Here is a 24,540-nt window from a genome sequence, read left to right as displayed (position 1 = left end):
TGTTTGATGGCGCTGTAAATCAATATGGAAATGGTATTTGGGCAGTGATTATTACTCCTCAGGGCACACATTTTCCTTTTACATCAAGGCTAACTTTCAAATGCACGAATAATATGGCGGAGTATGAGGCCTGTATTATGGGATTGGAAGAGTGTATTGATCTTAGGATCAAACATCTCGATGTTTATGGTAATTCGGCCCTTGTTGTTAATCAGATTAAGGGTGAATGGGAGACGAATCAGCCTGGCCTCATCCCATACAGAGATTATGTGAGGAGGATTTCAACTTTCTTTACTAAGGTTGACTTCCATCATATTCCTCGAGATGAGAATCGGATGGAAGACGCTCTTGCTATGCTTGCTTCGATGGTTGTGGTGAAATTCTGGAGAAGTCCCCGATATTACTGTGATACGCTTGGATAGACCAACTCATGTATTTGCAGTTGAAGAAGTAAAAGATGATAAGCCTTGGTATTATGACATCAAATGTTTCCTTCAGAGTCAGATTTACCCGCCTGGGGCATCTGTTAAAGATAGGAAGACTTTGAGGAGATTATCTGGCAGTTTCTACCTCAATGGCGATGTGCTTTATAAAAGGAATTTCGACATGGTTTTGCTCAGATGTGTGGATAGACACGAAACAGACCTGTTGATGACTGAAGTCTATGAGGGTTCATTTGGTACTCATTCCAATGGACATGCCATGGCAAAGAAGATATTGAGAGCAGGCTACTATTGGCTGACAATTAAGTCTGACTGCTGCAAGTACGTGAAGAAATGCCACAAGTGTCAGATTTATGCGGATAAGATTCATATTCCCCTGACACTTCTAAATGTGATTTCGTCACCATGGCCTTTCTCTATGTGGGGAATTGACATGATTGACATGATAGAGCCAAAGGCGTCCAACGGTCACAGATTTATTCTCGTAGCAATCGATTACTTCACCAAATGGGTTGAAGCGGCGTCATATGCGAATGTGACCAGGCAGGTGGTTGTGAAGTTTATCAAGAATCAACTCATATGCCGTTATGGTGTGCCAGACAAGATCATTACTGATAATGGATCTAACTTGAACAACAAGATGATGAAAGAGTTGTGTAGCGAATTCAAGATTGCACATCATAATTCTTATCCCTATAGACCCAAGATGAATGGGGTTGTTTAAGCTGCTAATAAGAACATCAAGAAGATTATCTAGAAGATGGTTGTTACGTACAAAGATTGGCATGAGATGCTGCCATTTGCCTTGCATGGTTATCGTACATCTGTCCGCACTTCAAAAGGGCAACCCCTTTCTCCCTTGTATATGGCGTGGAGGCTGTGCTCCCCGTGGAGGTTGAGATCCCGTCAATGAGAGTCTTGATGGAAACCAAGTTGATTGAGGATGAATGGGTTCAGAGTCGTTATGACCAGCTGAATTTAATTAAAGAGAAGCGATTAACTGCCATGTGCCATGGTCAGTTGTATCAGCAAAGGATGAAGAAAGCCTTTGATAAGAAGGTCAAGCCTCGTGTGTTCCGAGAAGGTGACCTTGTGCTCAAGAAAGTATTGTCTTTCGCGCCCGATTCCAGGGGCAAGTGGACTCCAAACTATGAAGGTCCATATGTTGTTAAGAGAGCCTTTTCAAGCGGTGCTTTCATACTTACAACTATGGATAGGGAGGATTTCACTCGTCCTGTGAATTCAGGTGCAGTCAAGAAATACTTCGCCTAAAATAAAAACAGAATAGCTCGCTAAGTTGAAAACTCGAAAGGGCGGCTTAGGCAAAAAGGAGCGTCTCGGTGGATTGAAAACCCGAAAAGGCAATCCAGGAAAAAAATTAGAGACATAAAATATATATATATATATATCCCGCTAGATTGAGTACCTCACCCTGGGGCAATCTAGGCAAAAATTAGGGATTTGGCAAGTAATTGCATCCTGACAAGACTTTGTTCTACAACCATCTTCTATCAAAGATTCTCGCTCAGTCATTGTCAATTGAAGCTTCAAATACATTGGATTCAGAGTTGGTGGAGAAATGGTCATTATGTTCAATGTAGCCCTTTTCCAATATATATCACCAATTTCAAATTTGTAAAGATCCATGGAGTTTTGCCATTTGTAGACTACCATTCCATCAAATAAATTTGAGCCTTTATCCAATTCTTTGCACTCTTATTTGTTTCTGTTCAACAAATATTTGCTTGTTTTAATTGATAAATATCATGGTTTTAAACTAATAAAGTTTTTATAAATTGTTTTTAAACAAAAGAACGTTCACAAAAGACTGAAGGATAATTGAAATACCCTCAGTGCTCTCCCAAGGATAGTATTATCTCTAAAAGGGTAAGACATTTGTTCATATTCTTGGCATATCTGTATCCTCTTCATCATCTTTCAGGTTGTCTCCTCCATGAGCGCAGGAAGGTAATATACCACCAAAGTCCCCAGAGAATCTGGAGTTTGGTCTCAATCGTCTGGTTCCCCAATGAGTCTGGATCTAGCATCGGTGTTTTATCAATTATATGGTTGTCATCCCTTGTGGGGACTGACCTAAAATCCCTTATAGATTGATAAACTGACGTGCTATCTTTTTCGAGGAAGTTGGTTTTCCCACATTCAGATTGGAAATCTCCCGCAGAGTGAGCTAGAAATCCCAGCATGAGTGGAATTTTCAACAAGTTGGTTTGTAGCTTATCCCCAGTGGATTCGCCCACATTGATATCCAACAGGTTTGCCTACCGTTCATCCTCAGCAGGGTTGCTCCCATTAAACTTCCCCAGTTTGGTCACCAGCGGGTTACCTCCAGCTGATCGCCTACAGGTTATTCCCGGTCCAGTCATCAGCAGTTGTTTCCCTAGTGGAGTTGCCTAATCGAAGCCTGATTTTTGTTACGTCCTCCTTCTTGGATAGTTTTTCCTCCTAGCAGAGCAGGTGATGAAAATGGTTATTTTCTATCCCCAGCGGAGCGGTGTTTCTCTTCTCCTCGGCAGAGTTTGTTTCTCCAGCAATATGAGGAATTATGATGGTTATTGAAACTTTTGTTTGGTGGTTTTCCCCTGCAGAGTTTCTTATCTTTCCTTGGTTTTTCCCTAGTAGATTTACTTCTACCATGGATCTTATCCGTGTTTAGTCCCCCAGCTAAGGCTCTACCTAACCCTAGTTTGGCTTTGGAACTCTAAGGAGGATGTGTTATCTTCTTCCCCAGTGGAGTGACTGATTCTCCTTCTCCACAACAGAGATTGTTTTCCTCTGTGGCTAGAAGTGAATGTTGTTGGATGTGCTTCTGTTTGGTGGTTGTTCCCCACAGGATTCTACATCACCCCCTGATAAGATCCCCAGTAGATTTCTTCTCTAACTGATCTTATCCGTGTCTCTGCGTACTGTTGGAAGATCCCCAGCTTTGGTATTTGTGACTTGTGCTTATTCCCAACAGCAATTTTTGATCCCCGGTGATCTTGCTTGTTCCCCTAGCAGTGGTCTTTGTCCCTTGCAGTGACTTCGCTCGATCCTCGGTGGTGATTGGTTTCCTGGTATTTGCTCCCCCCACCAAATTGGAATTCTCCTGTGGGCTTGGCTTTCTATTTTGAGATGTTGTACCGGATGTCTGTCCATTGATTCTTGGACCTGTTTGTGTTAGATATGTCTGTTTGTCAGCATTAATCATACATAAACCACGCATATACATACATGATCATAACATTCAGATATTCACGTTGCATTCTTTGCCATATATCTTTGTTTGTTATCTTTTGCTATTTGGTGATACATATTTCCCCAAGCAGACGTTTGTGTCTGATCTCTCCATATAGAGTCAGCCCCATAGGCAGAAAGTGTTTATCTTTCCTTCACATCCCCACTGAGTTATGTCCTCGTGGATGATTTTTGGTTTCAGCTTCCTCCCAAAACATGTATTGGGATGGAATTACTCCCCTGAGTTGTATCCTCATTGGGTCGAGTCTTGCTTCATTGTGTCTCTCTAGTTTGTTCCTAGCTTGACTACTCTTGTTATTTCCCCTGCAGTTCCCTGTGGTTTAGGTGACCGATTTCTCAGTAAACAGTAGTTGTTCATTCTCTCCCCAGCGGATGTTGTGGCCTTCTGCCCAGTAACCGGTAGTTATAAGTCCTATTTCTTTGGTTTTCTACCCAGTAACCGGTAGTTGTAAACCCCATTTTGTCCCCTTGCAGAGTTAACCCTTGATTGTTGTTCATCCTAACCGATGACGGTTACTCTCTTATGTGGTTTTCTACCCAGTAGCCGGTAGATGTAATCCCCTCTTTGTTGGTTATCTTTATCCAATATTCGGTATTGATACTCCTTCACCTTTTGAGTATACCACCCAGTAACCGGTGATATATCTTCGGGATCAGTGCTTCTGTCAATGTATCCCCAGCGAGTCATCTTTCATTTACCCTTGTTTGGTAATGATTGTTTCTCCCCTTTATTGGTCATCATTCTATACCCAGTAGTCGGTATCCCGATGTCCTTTCTTTTTCGGTCGATTTATCCTTTATTAACCCAGTAACCGGTTATGGATAATCTTCCATGCGAGTATGTTATCTACGTTCTGACGGTAATAGATAATATATATCATGCACTCTCCAGTCGAAGTCTTTTCTTCCCTAGTTGAGTAAGATTCGTATTTCCTCATGGAATCGAATGCCCATCCTGTAATCGAGTTTGCTTTTTTAGCCCTCCTTTTAGATGATGAGTGTTTTTGAAGTATTCCCCAATTCACGCCTGGTTGGTCACCTATTATATGCCCAGTAACCGGTATCCCTGGTGTTCCTTCCTTCTTCTCCCTATTATGACTTTTTGTCCCCTGTGGAGTCAGATTTTCCTGAGTTGAAATATACCTATTAGGTTTTCCTCAGATGTTTTGGATGATTGATATCTCTCACCCTTATACCATCTTAGATATTCTTCCTCCCTGAGTGTGTTGTTCTTTCACCCTTATACCGGTGCCTTGATCACATGTCTCTTTGAGCTTATTACCCAGTAGCCGGTAATACCTCATTTGTCTCTTCCTCAGTTGAGTCCTTTATGGATGTTCCCAGCCTGAGTCCCTTAGCGGATTTTCCCCGTTCGAGTCCGGATTTTTATCTGAAGTATCCTTTGTGGTTAGTGTGCTGTATTGGCATATTCCCCAATACACGCATCTTTGCGTCAGCTCGAGTCTTTCCATTGATTTATTTTCATGGAATCCCTTCGTGTCTCCCAGAAAATTTCAAGTCGTGACCTGCTCACGCATTTTATCCCCTTTATTCCCCAGTAAAATCCCCAAAGTCTCTGTCTCCTTTATGAGTGTATTACACATATGGACTTTTCAGTTTCTCCTGATTTCTTTTTCCTGTGTGGACATATATCCCCACAGAGTATTAATTTTTGCATACATACATTTACATCATGAGGTCTCTTAGGGACCAAAATTCGTCTCTTTGTTATTATTTAAGCCCATTTTACCTCATCGAGACGAAGATTTTAACCTTCATATCTCTGGCTAGAATGACCTCAAATAGGGGCATCTGTAAGACCCTAATTTTGACCCTAAGATCCCTCATGGCATCATAACATTGCTCATTTGCATTTGCCTCAAGGATCATAGCATCTTGGCTCCTTAACCCTTGGGTTGGGACTTGTGTGAGTTGGTTTGAGACCCCCAAGCATGCTTGAATTGTATATTATTGCTTTTCTTATTATGTTTAACTAACCAAAAGCACAAAATATGTCACTAACTTGTTTTGTTTTGAAGCTCAAGCAATCATGTGATCCAAGGCTCCTAGGAGGCCCCCATGCTCATTGATGTGCCCAGATGAAGTGAAAGCAGGCATGACAATGGTTCCCAAAGCTCCCAATCATCATATATTCCTCCCAAGTATCTCAATTTTTCAATTTTATCAAGATAAACCAAAGGGCTTGAGGATTGTTTCCCAAGGAAACCCTAATTCAACTGTGCATTGATTGTGCCTTACTCATGAAGCAACCTCAACCTATGATCAAATACAATCAAGCGAAGTTATTTCATTCATCATTTTATGCATATATGAGCCCATGTGAGTGTCCTCAATCATCAATTCATCAAGATTTGAAGTTTGGCTTTGAGAAGTTGACCAGTCAATTCCTCTGACTATTTTGAAATCCACTGAGACCTAACTTTTGTGTTTGTCAAATGAATATGACCCCAAGATAAAAAAATGTTCTTAATAACCATATGAACAACTTTCATTTTCATCAAATTTTCATTTGAAACTTGTAAGGTCATCATTCATTGCAAAACATTATAGGTCATTTTGACTGAAACCCTAATTTTGGGTCAACTTCCCAAGGATATAACTCCTTCATTTTTCATGATTTTGAGGTGGGACCAAGTGAATTGGAACTTTTAAGATGTCTTCTTAAATTGTTATGTTGGACAAAATTTCATAATCCTAAAAGAAACACATGTGATAATACAAAACATTATAAGACACTTTGGACCAAAGTCATAGAAATGTGAAAAAGTCCAACTTCAAGTGCCCATAACTTTATCATCAAAAATCCAAATGATGCAACATTTAAGTCCAAATTTATTGGATTGAAAATATCTACAACTTTTATGTTGAAGGTTTTGTCATTTGAGGCTTGAATCATAGAAACAGAAGGGCTTGAAGTTGGTCCATTTTGGCAAAATTTTCATATATATGTTTTGTACCTTGAACTTCATGACTAGTTTTCGATATTTTCCGAACTCCAAATGGATTTTTGTTCAACATAACATTTGTTCCTTATGTCAAGACCTTTCCAACCATTATCCACATGCCTATGTTTCAATTTTACAAATGGCATTTTCGAAGAGGAGAAGTTTTGGTTTCAATTATGCATAACATGATAAAACTCCATGCACAAACTTACACATTACAATCTACACGTCGAATTTCATTTGGCTGATGTTTAGCACTCAATTTCCATTGCTTTTGGGCCTCCCATGCGCCTGTACAGGCCCAAGCATGGAGGACCCAACTTCACATGCACACGAGTTTCTTCATGCATTGCATCATTCTTGCCTATAAATAGAAGGCTTCATTCACTTCAAACTTCAACCTAAAGGCGCCTGAAATTCTGCACAAGTGAAATCCCAACCTCCATTAAAAGGAATTCTGATTTTTCTCTTTAATTTTCAAGTTCAAATTTCAACTTCATTGGTTGATCTTTGAACTTCAATTCCTTAGCCTTGCTTCCTTGCTACCTCAAGAATAAGCTACACTGGAGATTTGGATCAGATCGTGCCATTGAAAGGTACTCTTTAAATGTTTTCCCTCCAACTGTTTTCCTTTGAATCTCCTTGGATATTGATCATTTTGTGTTGGTTGGTACCTCTGAAGTCCTCATGTGAGAGGCAATTGATTTGTGCATTTAATTTTGTGAATTGAGCAAGTTCAGATTGAACACCACATTTTTCCATCTCAGATTTCTCTCTCTATAGGGATCTTGAGTGGAAACTAAGGGTACAGGGGTGATGTACATCACCCTAGCTTTCTTATGATGTATGGATCGTGTATTATGGTGAAGGTTTGAAAACCTAAAAATCTGGCCGGAAGAGTGAGTCTCACCAGAGAAGACGGTGGTTTCCACCACCGTCCCCACGTGGATGAGTTCGTGGCCCTTGGATCTGGCTCTGGGGATCTAATTTGGGACATGCATTGTTATGACTTATTTTAATGTTGAGTGTTTTGCTGTTGACCAAGCCTCACCATACGCGCGCGCCTCTGGTTCCTTGGATCAGCCACATCAATTAATGAGCGTTGACCCAAGCGTTGTGGATTTTTCCAATTTTTAATTTCTCTTTTAATTTTCTTTTATTCCAATTATTTTTAAAAATTCATAACTTCTTTATTTGGAATCACAAAAATATGGGATCAATTGCAAAAAAATTCTCTTAAATTCTAGTTTCTAAAAATGATTTTTAATTATTTTTGTGATTCCATTTAATATTTTTTGTGAATTATTTCTTTTCTGGTTATTTTTAATCATTTAAATTACTTTTCTATATTTAAAAATGCCAAAAATATTTTCTTAATATCTTTGGATGATGATGAATCTATGAAAAATATTCTCATTAATTTCTTAATTGATTTGAGATTTATTTGAGATTTTAGTTCAATTATGTTATTTTTCTTCATTTTTAATTGTTTAAAATTAGTTTCTGTTTTCAAAAAATGATGAAATTTTTTGTCAAACCTTGTTTGACCATGTTAGACTTCTGATGATCCAATGGGACTTTTCCAAGTTGATTTGGATTGGATTTGAAGTTTGACGTTTATTTGTTTATTTTAATTCAAGTATTATTTTAATTCCAAAAAATGGCAAAAATATTTTTATTGTTTCTTGACTTCTAAGCTTCATCTCACTTCTGTTTTCCATTGATTGATGTTGATTCCTTTCATGTTTGATCAATTGTGTTGGTTATGTCATTTGAATTTCAATCATGTACATTCCTTTTCCATCTTCTTCTTCTTTTTTCTTTTTGACCAATGAGTTAATGATTGGTGGTTAGCCTTGACATATGAGGGGCTTAACCTTCTTTGATTCAAATCAAATTCATCTTGATCAAAGATCAAGTGAATTGCTTTGCATTAGAGATAGGTTGCTTCTTGGTCAAGCAAAAACCTAAATTCATACAAGGTCATTCTTCTTTTCTTTTGGCATGGCAAGTTGTAGGAGCATGGCTTACTAGCCATGGTCTCTAACTTGGGTTTATTTGCCCATAGTTTTATTGACCGACCTCAGATAGGTGTGACTACTACATTAGTCCACTTACGATTGCTTAACATAGCGCTAAATTGCCTTGTGGCACACTAACACTAACTATTAATTACTAACTTTGAATTCAAGCATTTAATTCTTGCAGTTTATTTTAATGCAATTTAAGTTCTTGCTCATTAATTCATTTGTCTTTGCCCTTTGCTCACTTGAGCTCATGTTTATGCTTATGCAATTTGCCTTTTGCTCACTTGAGCACATTATTGTGTATATACTATTGCCTTGTGTTTGGTTAGTTTTGTTTGTGTGAACCCAATGCAAATGGAGAAAGGACTTAGATTTAGAACCTTACCTATGCAAAATGGAGTTTCAAGAGCAACTAGGCCTCATGCCTTTAGAATGCTAAATATGTTGAAGAGAAACTAGGCCTCATGCCTTTAGAATGCTTAATCTTGAATATGAATTGAAAGGATCCTAATTCTAAACTCACTCTTGTCCATTCTTTCTATTGCATTGTGGAACTTTTTGATTTGTGTGTTCTTGTGTGATAGGGATCCCAAACTTGAGCTACTTAGACGGACCATTGTCATGAGCATCCAAAATGAGAGAGACAAATCCAAATTGGAAGATTCCTAGGAGCTTGATTGAATATTTGCTCGATTGCTTGAGTTAATTGCTTATTGCTTGCTAAGTCCAAAGGAATGGAGCAACTTGGATCATCTTTATGATCTCAAGAAGGGAACTCCAAGTGGTTTTATTTCTCTTCCTTCATCTTTGCATGTTTAGAACCTAACCCTTCTCTTCTTCTCTCCACTCTAACCCAAGCCAAACCTTTTTTGCAAACATTAACATTGCTTTCAAAATTAGAAACCTAGGCACTATGCCTTTGATTTTTTCAAACTCTTTTCATAACACTTATTTTGAATTGAATCTTAAGTCAACTTTGACCTTATTTTGTGAATACTTTTCATTTATAAATTCAACTCACTCAAACCATTTTATGGTTCCAATGACCATTTGTGTTAAAGGTTTTCATAAACATTAGCTATTAGGTTTGAGTTATCATAAAGGTTGATATAATACTCACCTGTATCCTTAGTGATGGATTATAAGTCTTCCATGCTTATTATAGGGTTAACCCCTCATTAGCATGTTGAAGCTCTCCTCACATGGTGGATTTATGGTTTTGGGTTGAGTTTTCTCCTTTTGATAACAAAAGACCTTAAGGTTTTTGACCAATCAATTCACCAACTTCTTCTTTGAGATTTTTACCCCGAACTACGAGGTTTTGATCCTACCTTTTTAAGATGGTACATAGGCAATGGGTTTATCCATTCAAACACAAAGTTGTAAATAACTTGTATATTCTTTTCTTATCTCTCCAATCATGTTTGCACAAATATTTTCACAAATACCAACCTACCATACAACATTTGTAAAAAGGGCTCCCTTAGAGTACTAAGGATGTTTTGGGTGCTTAAAACCTTCCTATTGCATAACCAACCCCCTTACCCAGATCTCTGACATTTTTATTAGTTTTTGATTTGATAAAACTTCTCTGTTTTTGTTCGCTTTCTAACCTTTCCTTTGGATAAATAGAAATGCGGTGGCGACTCGAATTGTATGATTTACTTTTGATTTAGTCAATAAATCTAAATGTAACGAATACCTCGCTACAGATAGGACCAAGCAAACACATCAGAGTAATCTCGAAGAAGGTCAATCAACCTCTTATTAACTTTTGGACACAATTGAGACTCAATCTTGACTTCTTTCATGTCAACCTCGAAACCCAAGTTGACTGGTTCAATCTGCTCTTCAAACGGTTGAATGGCTTTCTCCTCGTGCTCAAGCAAAGAGGATAACTCATCAGATACTTCTTCATCATCATTCTCTTCCTCAACTTCAAACACCGGGAAATCAAAGTTTGGAGAGGGAGTATGATCATTATATTCAATGGGGTTGAGAACCAATCTGCATAATGATTTGATATTTTGATTTTAGAGAAGTGGAGTGCAAACAAATATTATGAAGATGGAAAGATTATTATTTATTTATGTTTTTTGTGACTACCATTTTCAGAAAAAGCAAAAAGCAAAAATAAAACATCATAGATGTGGATGAATAAAATTGTATTTCATTAATGATAATAAAGAAAATGCCCAACAATGTTCACTTCTCCCTTAGGCATAGGAGAAGGATTTTTCTCAAAAATTATAAAAACAAATTACTTAGAACGGTGAATGACAGTAGGAACATCAACAACAACCCAGTTGTTGCAAGTCTGGCCATATGTTACAAAATTGGCGCAAGCCTCATCTTCATCACCATTGTCCTCTATAATGGCAGTTGAGTGTTGATCATTCTTATGAATGAACCCTCCACTATGGAAAATTGGTTGCATAACCTTGACATTGGCGTTGAATGGCCCTTGTTGAAATCCTAGCCCTGCTCTATTCTTGTTCTCTGTGACTTCCACAACACGGCCTCACTTATCAATACTGCCAGCTTGAATAGCCTCTTGTGCATCCTTTAAAGAAGACATGGGTGCCCTAGTTTTCTTTAATTCATCAGCAATGGACAAAGCTTGGAACGAAGTTCCAATTTCCTCCTCAGCATCAAAATACGTGAAAGATGACAAATGGCTCACCAACAACGCCTTCTCTCCACCAACAACAACAAGCTTTCCGTTCTTCATAAATTTCAGCTTTTGGTGTAGAGTAGACGTCACAACTCCCCCTTCATGGATCCATGACCTTCCCAACAAGCAGCTATAGGCCAGATGGATATCCATTACCTGGAAAGTAATTTGGAAATCACTCAGACCTATCTTCGCTGGAAGGTTCACTTCTCCAATAATAGTTTTACAAGAACCGTCAAACGCTTTGACAACTACGCTGTTATACCTCATCGGGGTGCCCTGGTAGAAGAGTCTTGATAGAGTAGACTTTGGAAATACATTTAATGGTGAACCCGTGTCAACCCAAACATTGGAAAGAGCGTCCTCCTTACAATTCATCGAAATGTGCAACGCTAAATTGTGATTTTTCCCTTCCTTAGGAAGTTCTTCATCACAAAAAATAAAATTGTTACAAGAAGTGATATTGGGAACAATGTGGTCAAACTGATCCACAGTAACATCGTGTTCAACATAAGCTTGTTCCAACACTTTCTGCAATGTTTCTCTGTGCACCTCAGAATTCATCAATAATGACAGCAGAGAGATCTTTGACGGCGTTTAGAGCAGCTACTCCATAATGATAAATTCACTTCTCTTTATCAAGCATAACACCTCATCATCATTGTTAGTCTTCAATTTGCTGGATTCACCAGATTGACACATTGGAGCACTAACTAGATCCACTGCAGGAACTTCTGTCTTCTTCCCTACGGAAACATGTTCCACACTCTTAGGAAAAACTGGACTTAACACACGACCGTTATGGGTCACCTTTGCTATATCCTCAATATTTACCACTGAACTAACGACGATACCGATCTATTGACATTATTGTTGTTGCTGCTATCAAATTAAATGACTACCCGCTCAAGGGTCTTGGACACTAGCACTATGACATTCACATCATCACCCATATCTCTCGACTGTTAAATTTGGATTACATTCTCATCCATCAACTTCTGGATATCCCTCTTAACAATCATACACCTACGGGGGTTCATACTGCAAATGACACAACCCTCATGGTCATCCCTTCATGGCGCCCGCCAGAGATCTTCGGATACGCCTCACATCAAAAACTCTAAAATCTTTGCACAGTCGTCTATCATATTAACATAAGTGTTACCATGAGCAGGCAACGGATTGACTTTTACATTTGACGCTCTGTCCTCAAAGGACACCATACCACTCTTCACAAGCTTCTGAACTTCATATCGTAATGGATAACAATTCTCTATATCATGACCATGGGCTCCCTGGTGAAAAGTGATCGCTGTGATTCGCAAGTGCGCGAATAACGTCAAAGTAATATAAAAGAATATCGATCCCACAGAGACCAATCGTCAATCGATCGAATACTATCGTTATGGTGTTTATCTAAGGCGGTTATAAAAGAGGTTTGGGTTTGCAAAACAACGGTAAATAATAAATGCAGGTAAAGACAGGTTGAATGTAATTGACGTTAGTTAAGTGATGTTTCGATCGTCTAAATAGAACTACTTATGAGGCAATATTTTCTACTCTTGAGAAGAATCCATTTAACGAGAATTGTCGCTTTTGCATACTCAGAACCGAGTTTACCCTTAAATTAAGGCCTTTTATTGTCACATATAAAAGGTGCGCAGAACGCTAAAGTAGTAAACCTATTTTTGAGAAATGAGACTCGTAAACTTAGTTGAAAAGTGATTTTGATTTGGAAAGTTTACCTAAGGAGTTTACTGATTTTAAACCTATCAACGCGTTCGAAAACAGTTTCAAAAATAGCTTTTCCTTAAACTGATAAAGATTCCTAGTTACTACTCCAGGGTGCTTTCGCACTCCTCGAATAATTAAAACTAACCAAGTTTGTTTTAGAAAACGCAAGTTAAAAATCAAAATAGCCTTTTAAGTATTTCTACAGATTTCAATATGTGAAACATTACTTTAACCGCGATCCTTACATTCTAACCTTTAAAAGATTTAGTCAGACATGGTAAGACAAACAAACATAACGATGTTAATCATAATGAATAGTTTATTTTGGAATGTGAGGCGTGGAGAGCGAGTAAAGTGCGTAAAATAAATAAAGTAAAGCGAGTGCGGAAAATAAATAAAATAAAAGCGAGTGCGGAAAATAAATAAATAAAAGCGAGTGCGAAAATAAATAAAGTAAAAGCGAGTGCGGAAAATAAATAAAGTAAAAGCGAGTGGGGGGAATAAATAAAATAAAAGCAATGCAGGAAATAAATAAATTAAAAGCAATGCGGGAAATAAATAAATAAAGTGATAAATAAGAACCTGCTCCAAACGGAAGCTTCGATTCTGATACAAAAATAAACCTCCGACTTCTGAAGCTAAAGACGACAGCAACTCGAAGTGACCCAACTCAATCTCACAATGGTGCGATGACCCCCCGATGTGACGGATTATCGCTATTACAAATGATAAATATATGCTTAGTGTTGTAAAACTAAGTTGAATGATAGAAAACAAAATGAAATGAGCTATTTATAGAGATTCTCAGCAGTTTGTAAAGACCATGGTGCCCTCCAACTTCCCCTTAGTGGGCTTTAGTGGGAACGTGATTTCCAAAGGTTGCGCCCGCCATCCCTTCATGGCGCCCGCCATGTGTGTAAATGGGGTGGATCATGGGAACGTGGCGGTTACCTCCTGGTTGAGGGTTGGTGACTCATGGCTTCCCCTATAGCGACCGCCATGTGCAACGCCATGTGTGTAATTTCGCCGAAAAACCCTAATTTTAGGTCTTTTTGCTTCGTTTCTTCCAAAAGTGTCCGAAAGTGCTGAATATCTGAAAACAAGAGAAAAGAGAGCATACTACAAATAAAATGATGATAAAGTCCTAATAAACATGTGAAATTCGAGTCAAAAACACGGTGTAATTCGGTGTGATCAAATTCTCCCACACTTAAACCTTTGCTTGTCCTCAAGCAAAACTCTTTATAGTTTATGCAAGAAAATCAGTATCAATCTAGAGTTAATTCGAGGCAAAAAGACTTACGAGTTCATTAAAGAATGTATTGATAGGTACTAACGAATCGAACTAAGGGTATGTAGTGACACTTCCCGCAATTGCGGTCGTAGGCTTCGTTCCTATACAAGTTAATCCACATCACCCCATCATACCTAAGCCTTCTTTTTGTCTTCCTGAAGTCCTTTTCATTCAAGTGCAATCACATTAAGCCTGTTATCTGTACATACTCATAGTAAAGTGACCGGTTAGTGATTATGATCTTAAGCATGGGCCTCTGGTATATGAGTTGGTGTAGCCCTTTTATTTAACCCAATTTGCGGTCGTGGGGGATTGGATCGTAATCCGTCCTACCAAGTTCAGTACCATATACCTCTGAACTGACAAGCAAATAGGCTTTTTATTTTATTTTTCTAAGCATGGGGCTCCGGTACACAAGTTGGTGTAACCCCTTTTTTCGACCCAATTTGCAACTATGGGGGATTGGATCGTGATCCACCCTACCAAGTTCAGCACCAGATACCTCTGAACCAACAAACAAATAGGCTTTTTATTTATTTTTCTCCTACATGTTTCGCATATGTTTTTATTTTGTTGGGTTAAATGACCATGTGAGAGTCACCTAGCCCGGATTTTTGTGCGGTTTGGGAACAAAGCAGGGATTTTTTTTTATCATTCACTTATTTTCATCGGTCCCCTACGTAGAGCATGCTTAAGCCGGAGCTGACTGCTAGGATAAACTACTTAAGGACCTATTTGGAACAAAAACTGGGGCTACATCATATGGGGTATCTTGATCGGCTCTTATAATCATGAAACCTAAGGTGTTAAGACAATACCGATTTTTGAAAAAGTTTTCCCAAGTATTTTACATCCTATTATAAACCTGTCCTGTAGCCTGAATGTTCAAGATATACTGGTTTCTTGGCTAAAAAATTTTTGGTAAGGTTAAAGAAATGGGGGAAATAAGGATACACTTACACGCATGACTCGTCAGACACATGTTATTTTATTGAAAGCATCGATAGTGTACTCGTATTCTACATTAAACATCCTAAAATAAACGGTATCTACCGTGCTAGCAGTGCCGGGATGGGCAGTGTAAATCAGGGAACTTAAAAATTCCCTAGTGAGCCTATCGTAGGTGGGCGCTTTGCTAGCAAAAATATCATGCAATCCTAAATTGTCTAGCATGTGGAATACACTATGATATGTGCCTAAGATGTACAAACAGTCTTCATCGACATACCTGGTAGAGAGGATCTCCCGAGTTTACAATCTTTGCAAAATGTTGTTTTGTCTCTCACCGGGCTTACCTCCACGAAGAGTGATGTCGTTAAAATCCATTCCGGCCATTAATGAAGGTTGTTGAGAAAAATGAGTAATTATAGAAAAGAAAGGGGAAAAAATGGAATTTATTGGATTTTTGGTGGAGGGTTAGAGAAGTGAAGATGGAAAATTGTTGGTTTGTAGTGAAAGTGAGAAGATTGGAAATTTTTATGAATTTGATGGAGATTAGAGAAGAAGAGAATAGGTTTAGAGAGGTTGAAGAAGGTATAAATAGTGAAAAAGGTAAATCTGACCGTTACGTCATGGCGTCCGCCATGGAGCTCATGGCGCCCGCCATGTCTTCGGATGTGGTTTGGGTCGGCTGTGTTGTTTGCTTCTTGGGCCTCAATTCTCCTGTCTTCATTTTTGCAATGGGGGGTGTATATAGGTATCCACGAATGATGTTTTTTGTTTGTTTTTGATTTTAAGCTTGATAAAATAAAATGAGACGAAATAAAATAAAACAAAATAAAGTGAAACAAAATTAAATAAAACAAAATAAAAGAAAATACAATAGTAAAGTAAAATAAAAATAAAACAAAAAATAAAACGAAATAAATAATGGGCATACAAAAATAATAATTAAAATAATGCATATATATATATATATATATATATATATATATATATATATATATATATATATATATATATATATATATATATATATATATATATATATATATATATATATATATATATATATATGCGTGTGTGTGTGTGTGTGTGTGAGAAGAGTCAATAATAATTCATGAGTCCAAAGATCTTAGGAAATAAAGCAAGCATAATGTCATAGGAAACGATAAAAAATAGGCATGAATAATAAGTATGGAAAAATAGGGAAATTCAAACGGTATTTCTCGGTCCATGATGGCATTAACGCTCGGGATATAGTGGAGTCTCCTCGACTTCGTAGCCTCGAAGCTCTGCGATCTGGCGTCAGAGATCGACGATCTCATCATGCAGCATATCAGTCTCGGTGTCATGTGAGGCAACTTCTACCTCGACCTGCAGGGCAACATCAGCAAGCTCCCGGCGAAGCTCGGCTATCTCCATGCGAAGCTTAACCAATTCAGACTACATGCTCGGAGTCTGGAGATTAGGATTGTTGGTACGGACTTTAATTCTGATCGGTGCAATCTTTGGCGCATCTATAGTCTCTCCCTGCCCTTCTATGGCGTAGACCCAGTTGGCTTGATCAATGACACAAGTCACCTGAGGGTCAGGTAAAGTGGAGTAGTGAAGGGTTTCACCCTCAATTAGCAGTCTATATTCATTCGGGTGGAAAGAGGATCTCCTCATCAGACCACGGTCCAGACAGAAATCAACATCCATCAAGGTGTAGCTGCAATAAGGTGTCAGGTGAGAAAGTCTCCTATCGCGTCCCAAGGATGAGGCTATGTGAGTCACATTGCTTCCGACATGTATGGGGCTCGCATTAGAGCGAGCATTAAGGTGTAGGCTCTCGATCAAGAAGGCTCCACAGTCTACCAGGCGTGACTGAGTAGTACAGTACATGAAGAAGATCTCTTCAACACTCACATGCGCATCAGGGTCACTCTTCCCCAGGAAGGTGTGGGCAATGATCATCTGGAAGTATCGGAAAGCTGGGTTGTGAATTTTGTTGGAGATCTGGGTTAAAGGGTCAGGACTACCTCCACATGTGATATCGCTCCAAAACTTCTCGACATCTTGGCTCAAAAAGTAGCTCATGGGGAGCTCGGACAAAGCATCATAGGAAGTCTGGAAACCAAGCAAGTCGCCGAAACGCCTGTGGTTGAAGGTATATTCTACCCCAAATAATCTAAAGTTAATGTATCCTCCATCACTGGCATGACCGACATAAGGCTCGTAGACAAGCGAGCTCAGGAACTCCAAAGTCAGGTTCATGTAAGTCACGTGCATAGCATCTGTATATTCATCCCACTGTAACTAATTGCATAAGTGCCTGACACTAGGCTCAATGCCTAATGCCTAATGCCTTCATGCAGCTCGAGTCAGGATAACGAGTAGGCAGCATCGGGCGCTGTGAAAGCATGGTGTAGCGCTGCTCTTGAACTGAGTCTCGGAAGATTACTGGCATGGTGTCGATATTCTTCATTCCTGAAAAGTTAGATTAGAAATAGAGGACACCTGAAATCACAAATATTACAACTGTTAGTCTCCATATAGATATACATACATATAAAACAAATAAATATAAACTAAAAAAAAGTAAAAGTAAAGGAAAAGAAGTCATGAGTTGCCTCCCATGTAGTGCTTGTTTAACGTCGTTAGCTTGACGATTCGAACTTTATATGTTAGAGGTAGGAACTGGAGGGTCGGTCAGAGTCTGGTCATATCATTTTGTGGGTATGTCACCTCCTTGGTATGGCTTCAATCTTTGTCTGTTTACCACGAATGGATTGCAGGAGTTGTTTCGGATTTCGACTACTCCAAATTTCAGGATTTTGGACACCTCAAAGGGGCCTGTCCATCTCGAACGCAACTTACCTGGAAAAAGACGTAACCTTGAATTGAAGAGAAAAACAGAGTCTCCTATATTAAATTCCTTTTTCACGATCCTCTTGTCGTGCCAAGCTTTGGTTCTCTCCTTGTATATAACGATATTCTCGTAAGCGTTCTGGCGAAGTTCCTCCAATTTGTGAATATCAAGGATTCGCTTTTTGCCAGATGCTAAGTAGTCCAAATTTTGGGTCTTGATGGCCCAATATGCCTTATGCTTGAGTTCAAAAGGTAAGTGGCATGACTTCCCGTAGACCAACTGGTATAGTGTAGTTCCAATGGGGGTCTTGTAAGCAGTTTTGTAAGCCCACAATGCTTCTGCTAGCTTTTCAGACCAATCTTTTCTAGATATTGATACAGTTTTCTCCAAGATCTGATTAATCTCTCTGTTGGATACTTCCACTTGACCATTAGTTTGGGGGTGATATGGTGTTGCTACTCTGTGTTTCACTCCATATTTCCTTAGGAGCTTGTTAAATATTCTGGATATAAAATGCGATCCACCATCGCTTATGACAAGTCGTGGAACTCCAAATCTGGGAAAGATATTATTCTTGAACATCTGGATGACTACTCTTGTGTCGTTGGTGGGTGTGGCTATAGCTTCTATCCACTTGGACACATAGTCAACTTCTACCAAAATGTACTTATTTCCCAATGAAAATGGAAAAGGTCCCATGAAATCTATACCCCAAACGTCAAATACTTCTACTTCTTGAATGTTCTTCAAAGGCATTTCTTCGTGTCTTGAGATGTTTCCAGCACGCTGGCACCAGTCATATCGGACAATATAAGCATGGACATCACGCCATAATGTTGGCCAATAAAGACCAGCTTGAAGGATCTTAGCGTATGTCTTGGATGTGCTTGAATGTCCACCATAGGGTGAAGAATGACAATGCTCTATGATGTTTCCGACTTCTTCTTCCGGGACGCAACGTCGAAATATGTTATCAGTTCCTCTTTTGAAAAGGAGTGGTTCGTCCCAATAGAAGTGTCTTATATCTTTAAAGAACTTCTTCTTTTGTTGATAGTTGAGGTCAGGTGGTATGATATCAGCGGCTAGATAGTTCACAAAATTAGTGTACCATGGTACTTTGCTAATCTCTGAAATCGTCCCAAGCTTGTCTCTATCAGGTTCAAGGGGAGTGGTATCTATCTTAGCTACTAGTTTGTCATAGGTGAAGTCATCATTTATAGGTAAATGATCTGGCTTTAAATGCTCTAATCTGGAAAGATGGTCAGCAACTACGTTTTCTGTTCCTTTTTTGTCTCTAATGTCTAAGTCGAATTCTTGTAGAAAAAGGACCCACCTGAGTAATCAAGGTTTTGCATCCTTTTTGCTCAGAAGGTAACGGATAACTGCATGGTATGTATAGACTATAATCTTAGATCCTACAAGATAAGACCTAAATTTATCTATTACAAAAACTACAGCTAGGAGTTCCTTCTCAGTTGTTGTATAATTTAATTGAGCGACATCTAGGGTTCTACTAGCATAATATATTACGTGTAGTTTCTTATCTTTTCTTTGCCCTAAAACAGCTCCTATAGCGAAATCGCTAGCATCACACATTATTTCGAAGGGTTTAGTCCAATCAGGGGTTTGTAGAATGGGTGCTGAGATTAATGCTTATTTTAACTGGTTAAAGGCTTTGATGCATTTCTCATCGAAAATAAACTCGATGTCTTTCATCAGAAGGCCGGTCAAGGGTTTTGTTATTTTAGAGAAGTCTTTGATGAAGCGTCGGTAGAAACCGGCGTGTCCGAGGAAACTACGGACTTCTCTAACTGTCTTATGAGGGTTAAGGTTTTCTATAACTTCTATTTTTGCTTTATCGACCTCAATGCCTCTTTCAGATATTATGTGTCCTAACACTATGCCTTCTTTGACCATAAAGTGGCACTTCTCCTAGTTTAACACTAGGATGACTTCTACGCATCTCTCTAGGATCTTCTCAAGGTTAATAAGGCAGTCTTCAAAGTCTAATCCACACATCGAGAAGTCGTTCATGAATACTTCCATGATTCCGTTGAGATAATCTGCGAAGATTGACATCATACAACATTGGAAAGTAGCTGGCACATTACAGAGTCCAAACGGCATTCGTCTGTAAGCAAACGTTCCGTAGGGACAGGTAAAGGTTATTTTCTCTTGATCCTCGGGGTGAATGGGTATTTAGAAAAATCCAGAATATCCATCAAGATAACAAAAGTAAGAGTGTCTGGCAAGATGCTCCAGCATTTGATCTATGAATGGAAGGGGGAAATGGTATTTCCTAGTTGCCTTATTGAGCTTCGTATAATCTATGCACATACACCATCCGCGTTCCATGCGTTTAGCGGCATGCTCTCCTTTTCCGTTCTGCACAACTGTGATGCCTCCCTTCTTGGGTACCACATGTACAAGACTTACCCACTTACTATCAGTGATCTGATATATTATACCAGCTTCTAGTAGTTTAAGGACTTCCTTCTTTACTACCTCACTCATCACAGGGTTTATTCTTCTCTGATGTTCTCTGGAAGGTTTTGAATCCTCCTCTAGAGAGATCTGGTGCATACACACGGATGGGCTAATACCTTTTAAATCAGAGATGTTGTACCCTAAGGCAGAGGGGTATTTTCTTAAAACGTTCAAGAGTCGATTTGTCTCGTCTTGGTTGAAGGTGGCACTAACTATTACTGGGCGGTTCATATCTTCATCCAGGAACTCATATTTTAGGTTCTTGGGTAGTTCCTTAAGTTCTTGGGTTGGTTTTTAAGAATTATGTGAGGGTTCTGGAGTAAGATCCATACATTCGTTATTGTGAGGTTTTGTTTCCTCTAACTCGTCATCCTTTCCATTCGGGTTTGAAAATGGTTCGATCTTGGGCTCTCCCTGATCAAATCCTCTTATGCACTCATCTATGATATCGATCGCATAACATGCGTCTCCTAGAAATGGTGCCATCAGGAATTTTGAAAGAATGAACTCGATCTTTCCGTCCCCTACTTCGAAGGTTAATTTCCCTCTTTTGACATCTATTATAGCTCCGGCTGTTGATAAGAATGGTCTACCTAGAAGGATAGGGATATCTTCGTCTTCTTTTATATCCATGACCACAAAGTCTGTTGGAATATAAAGTTGACCGATCTTAACTGGGATGTCTTCTAAAATGCCTACGGGATACTTAACAGACCTATCGGCTAATTGAAGGGACATCTTAGTTGGTTGCAATTCCCCTAGGTTTAACCTCTTACATACAGCTAAGGGCATTAAGCTTACACTAGCGCCTAAGTCCAGGAAAGCTTTGTCAATCACATGGTTTCCTAAAATTCAAGGTATAGAAAAACTGCCAGGGTCTTTCTCCTTCTTAGCAAGTTTATCCTCAGAAATAAAGTTGCATTCCAAGGGTTTTGGATCGTCGAGCCTACACTTGTTAGTTAAGATATCTTTGAGAAATTTGGTGTAAGACGGAATTTGGGTGATAGCTTCGGTGAAAGTAATCTCTACGTGAAGCTTTTCTATCACTTTTATAAATTTTTGGTATTGGTTGTTGACTTTGGTTTGTTTAAGTCTTTGCGGATACGGGATTGGTGGTTTGTACGGGGGTGGTGGTTTGTAAGTTTTATCCTTGGCTTCACCGTCTTGGTTGGTTTGTTTCTCGGATTCCTCTGGTTCCTCTTCTTGGTTGTTAGAAGTTTTGGACTCACTCATTGCTGGGTTTTGAGGCCCTTCGTAAGCGGTCCTACTTCGTAATGAGATATCGTTAGCTTGCCCTCGAGGGTTTGGTTGAGGTTGTCCAGGAAATTGGCCTCCAGGGGTAGTTTGTGGGGCTTGGTTTTGTGCTACCTGTGAGATCTGGGTTTCAAGCATCTTGTTGTGAGTGATTATCTGATCAACCTTGGTTCCTAATTGTGTTATAAGTTCGTTTACGTGAACATTTTGGTTTTGGAATTCTTTATTTTGCTGAGTCTGGCCCGATATAAAGCTTTCCATGATCTTCTCAAGGTTAGACTTCTGGGGCACAGCTTGCATAGGTTGGTTTGGTTTTTGGGCTTGATAACCTTGCGGTCTCTGAGGTGCATTATTTTGGATAGGGTTCTGGTTTCTATAAGAGAAATTTGGATGATTCTTCCATCCAGGGTTGTAAGTGTTTGAAAATGGGTTACCTTGGGCGTAATTCACTTGATAGGTATTTAGTTCATTTAAAAGGTTACATTCCGCCGATTCGTGTCCTTTAGATCCACAGAGTTCGCACTCTGTGTGGACTACTGCTACGGTGTTAGTGTTTGTAGACATATGTTCGATCCTAAGGGCTAAAGCGTCCATTTTCGCCTGCATCATGTCTAGAGAGCTTACCTCATGTATTCCACCTTGGGTCTCCTTTTTCTCTATTGATGCTCGTTCAGTTCCCCATTGATAATGGTTTTTGGCCATATCCTCAATTAGGTCACAAGCTTTTGGATAAGGTTTGTTCATCAGCGCGCCACCTGCGGCAGCATCGATGCTCATCTTGGTGTTATAATGGAGTCCATTGTAAAAGGTGTGAACAATCAGCCATAGTTCTAGGCCATGGTGTGGGCAGACTCTTAATAGCTCTTTATATCTCTCACAGGCTTCGAAAAGCGATTCTCCTTGGTTTTGAGCAAATCTAGTTATTTGGTTTCGAAGAACAACAGTCTTGCTAGAGGGAAAAATTTGGAAAGGAATACTCTCCTAAGGTCTTCCCAGGTAGTTATTGAATTGGCTGGAAGTGAACCTATCCATGAACGTGCTATATCCCTGAGGGAGAAAGGGAATAATCTTAAACGGATCGCATCGGGTGAAGCGTCGTTAGATTTAAAGGTGTCGGCTAGTTGGATAAAAACTTTTAAATGTTGATTCAGGTTCTCGGTGCGAGACCCACGTATTGGTTCTGTTGCACTAATTGCAACAAATACGGTTTTAGTTCGAAATTGTTAGCAGGTATAAGGGGGTTTACTATACTCGAACTAGGTTCCTCATCAGAGGGTTGGGCAAATTCCTTAAGAGGTCGCCTATCGCGATTCTCGATCATAGCTTTCTTAATTCGGATGAGTAAGAGGCGTGTACGAGTAAAACGTTCGGGTTCCGCTAAAGGATCTACTAAATTTCCGTTACTACGGGTTCTTCGCATTTACCGGCTAAAAATGCCTTAGTCTATATGGTGTAACAACAGGGTACGAAATTTGACGAAGTTGGTCCCCGGCAACGGCGCCAAAAACTTGATCGCTGTGATTCGCAAGTACACGAATAACGTCAAAGTAATATAAAAGAATATCGATCCCACAGAGACCAATCGTCAATCTATCGAATACTATCGTTACAGTGTTTATCTAAGGCGGTTATAAAAGAGGTTTGGGTTTGCAAAACGACGGTAAATAATGAATGCAGGTAAAGACAGGTTGAATGTAATTCACGTCAGTTAAGTGATGTTTCGATCGTCTAAATAGAACTACTTATGAGGCAATATTTTCTACTCTTGAGAAGAATCCATTTAACGGGAATTGTCGCTTTCACGTATTCAGAACCGAGTTTACCCTTAAATTAAGGCCTTTTATTGTCACATATAAAAGGTGCGCAGAACGCTAAAGTAGTAAACCTATTTTTAAGAAATGAGACTCGTAAACTTAGTTGAAAAGTGATTTTGATTTGGAAAGTTTACCTAAGGAGTTTACTGATTTTAAACCTATCAACGCGTCCGAAAACAATTTCAAAAATAGATTTTCCTTAAAGTGATAAAGATTCCTAGTTGCTACGCCAGGGTGCTTTCGCACTCCTCGAATAGTTAAAACTAACCAAGTTTGTTTTAGAAAACCCAAGTTAAAAATCAAAACAGCTTTTAAATATTTCTACAGATTTCAATATGTGAAACATTACTTTAACCGCGATCCTTACATTCTAACCTTTAAAAGATTTAGCCAGACATGGTAACCCAAACAAATATAACGGTGTTAATCATAATGAATAGTTTGTTTTAGAATGTGAGGCGTAGAGAGCGAGTAAAGTGCGTAAAATAAATAAAGTAAAGCGAGTGCGGAAAATAAATAAAATAAAAGCGAGTGCGGAAAATAAATAAATAAAAGCGAGTGCGGAAAATAAATAAAGTAAAAGCGAGTGCGGAAAATAAATAAAGTAAAAGTGAGTGCGGGAAATAAATAAATTAAAAGCATTGCGGGAAATAAATAAATTAAAAGCATTGCGGGAAATAAATAAATAAAGCGATAAATAAGAACCTGCTCCAAAGGAAGCTTCGATTCTGATACAAAAATAAACCTCCGACTCCTGAAGCTAAAGACGACAGCAACTCGAAGTGACCCAACTCAATCT

At 39.0% G+C, this 24,540-nt stretch overlaps 1 non-coding gene across 1 annotated transcript; it reads left to right on the top strand.

Annotated features, from left to right (window-relative positions):
* Positions 1 to 22,759: 22,759 nt before the first annotated feature.
* On the top strand, positions 22,760 to 22,866 carry LOC127133679 (small nucleolar RNA R71). Its single transcript, XR_007807630.1, has one exon. It is a non-coding gene; the product is annotated as a small nucleolar RNA R71 (small nucleolar RNA).
* Positions 22,867 to 24,540: the final 1,674 nt, after the last annotated feature.

The sequence above is a fragment of the Lathyrus oleraceus genome, chromosome 3 (assembly GCF_024323335.1).
Source record: "Lathyrus oleraceus cultivar Zhongwan6 chromosome 3, CAAS_Psat_ZW6_1.0, whole genome shotgun sequence".
Lineage (NCBI taxonomy): Eukaryota > Viridiplantae > Streptophyta > Magnoliopsida > Fabales > Fabaceae > Lathyrus > Lathyrus oleraceus.
This window is presented reverse-complemented; position numbering and strand designations above follow the sequence as displayed.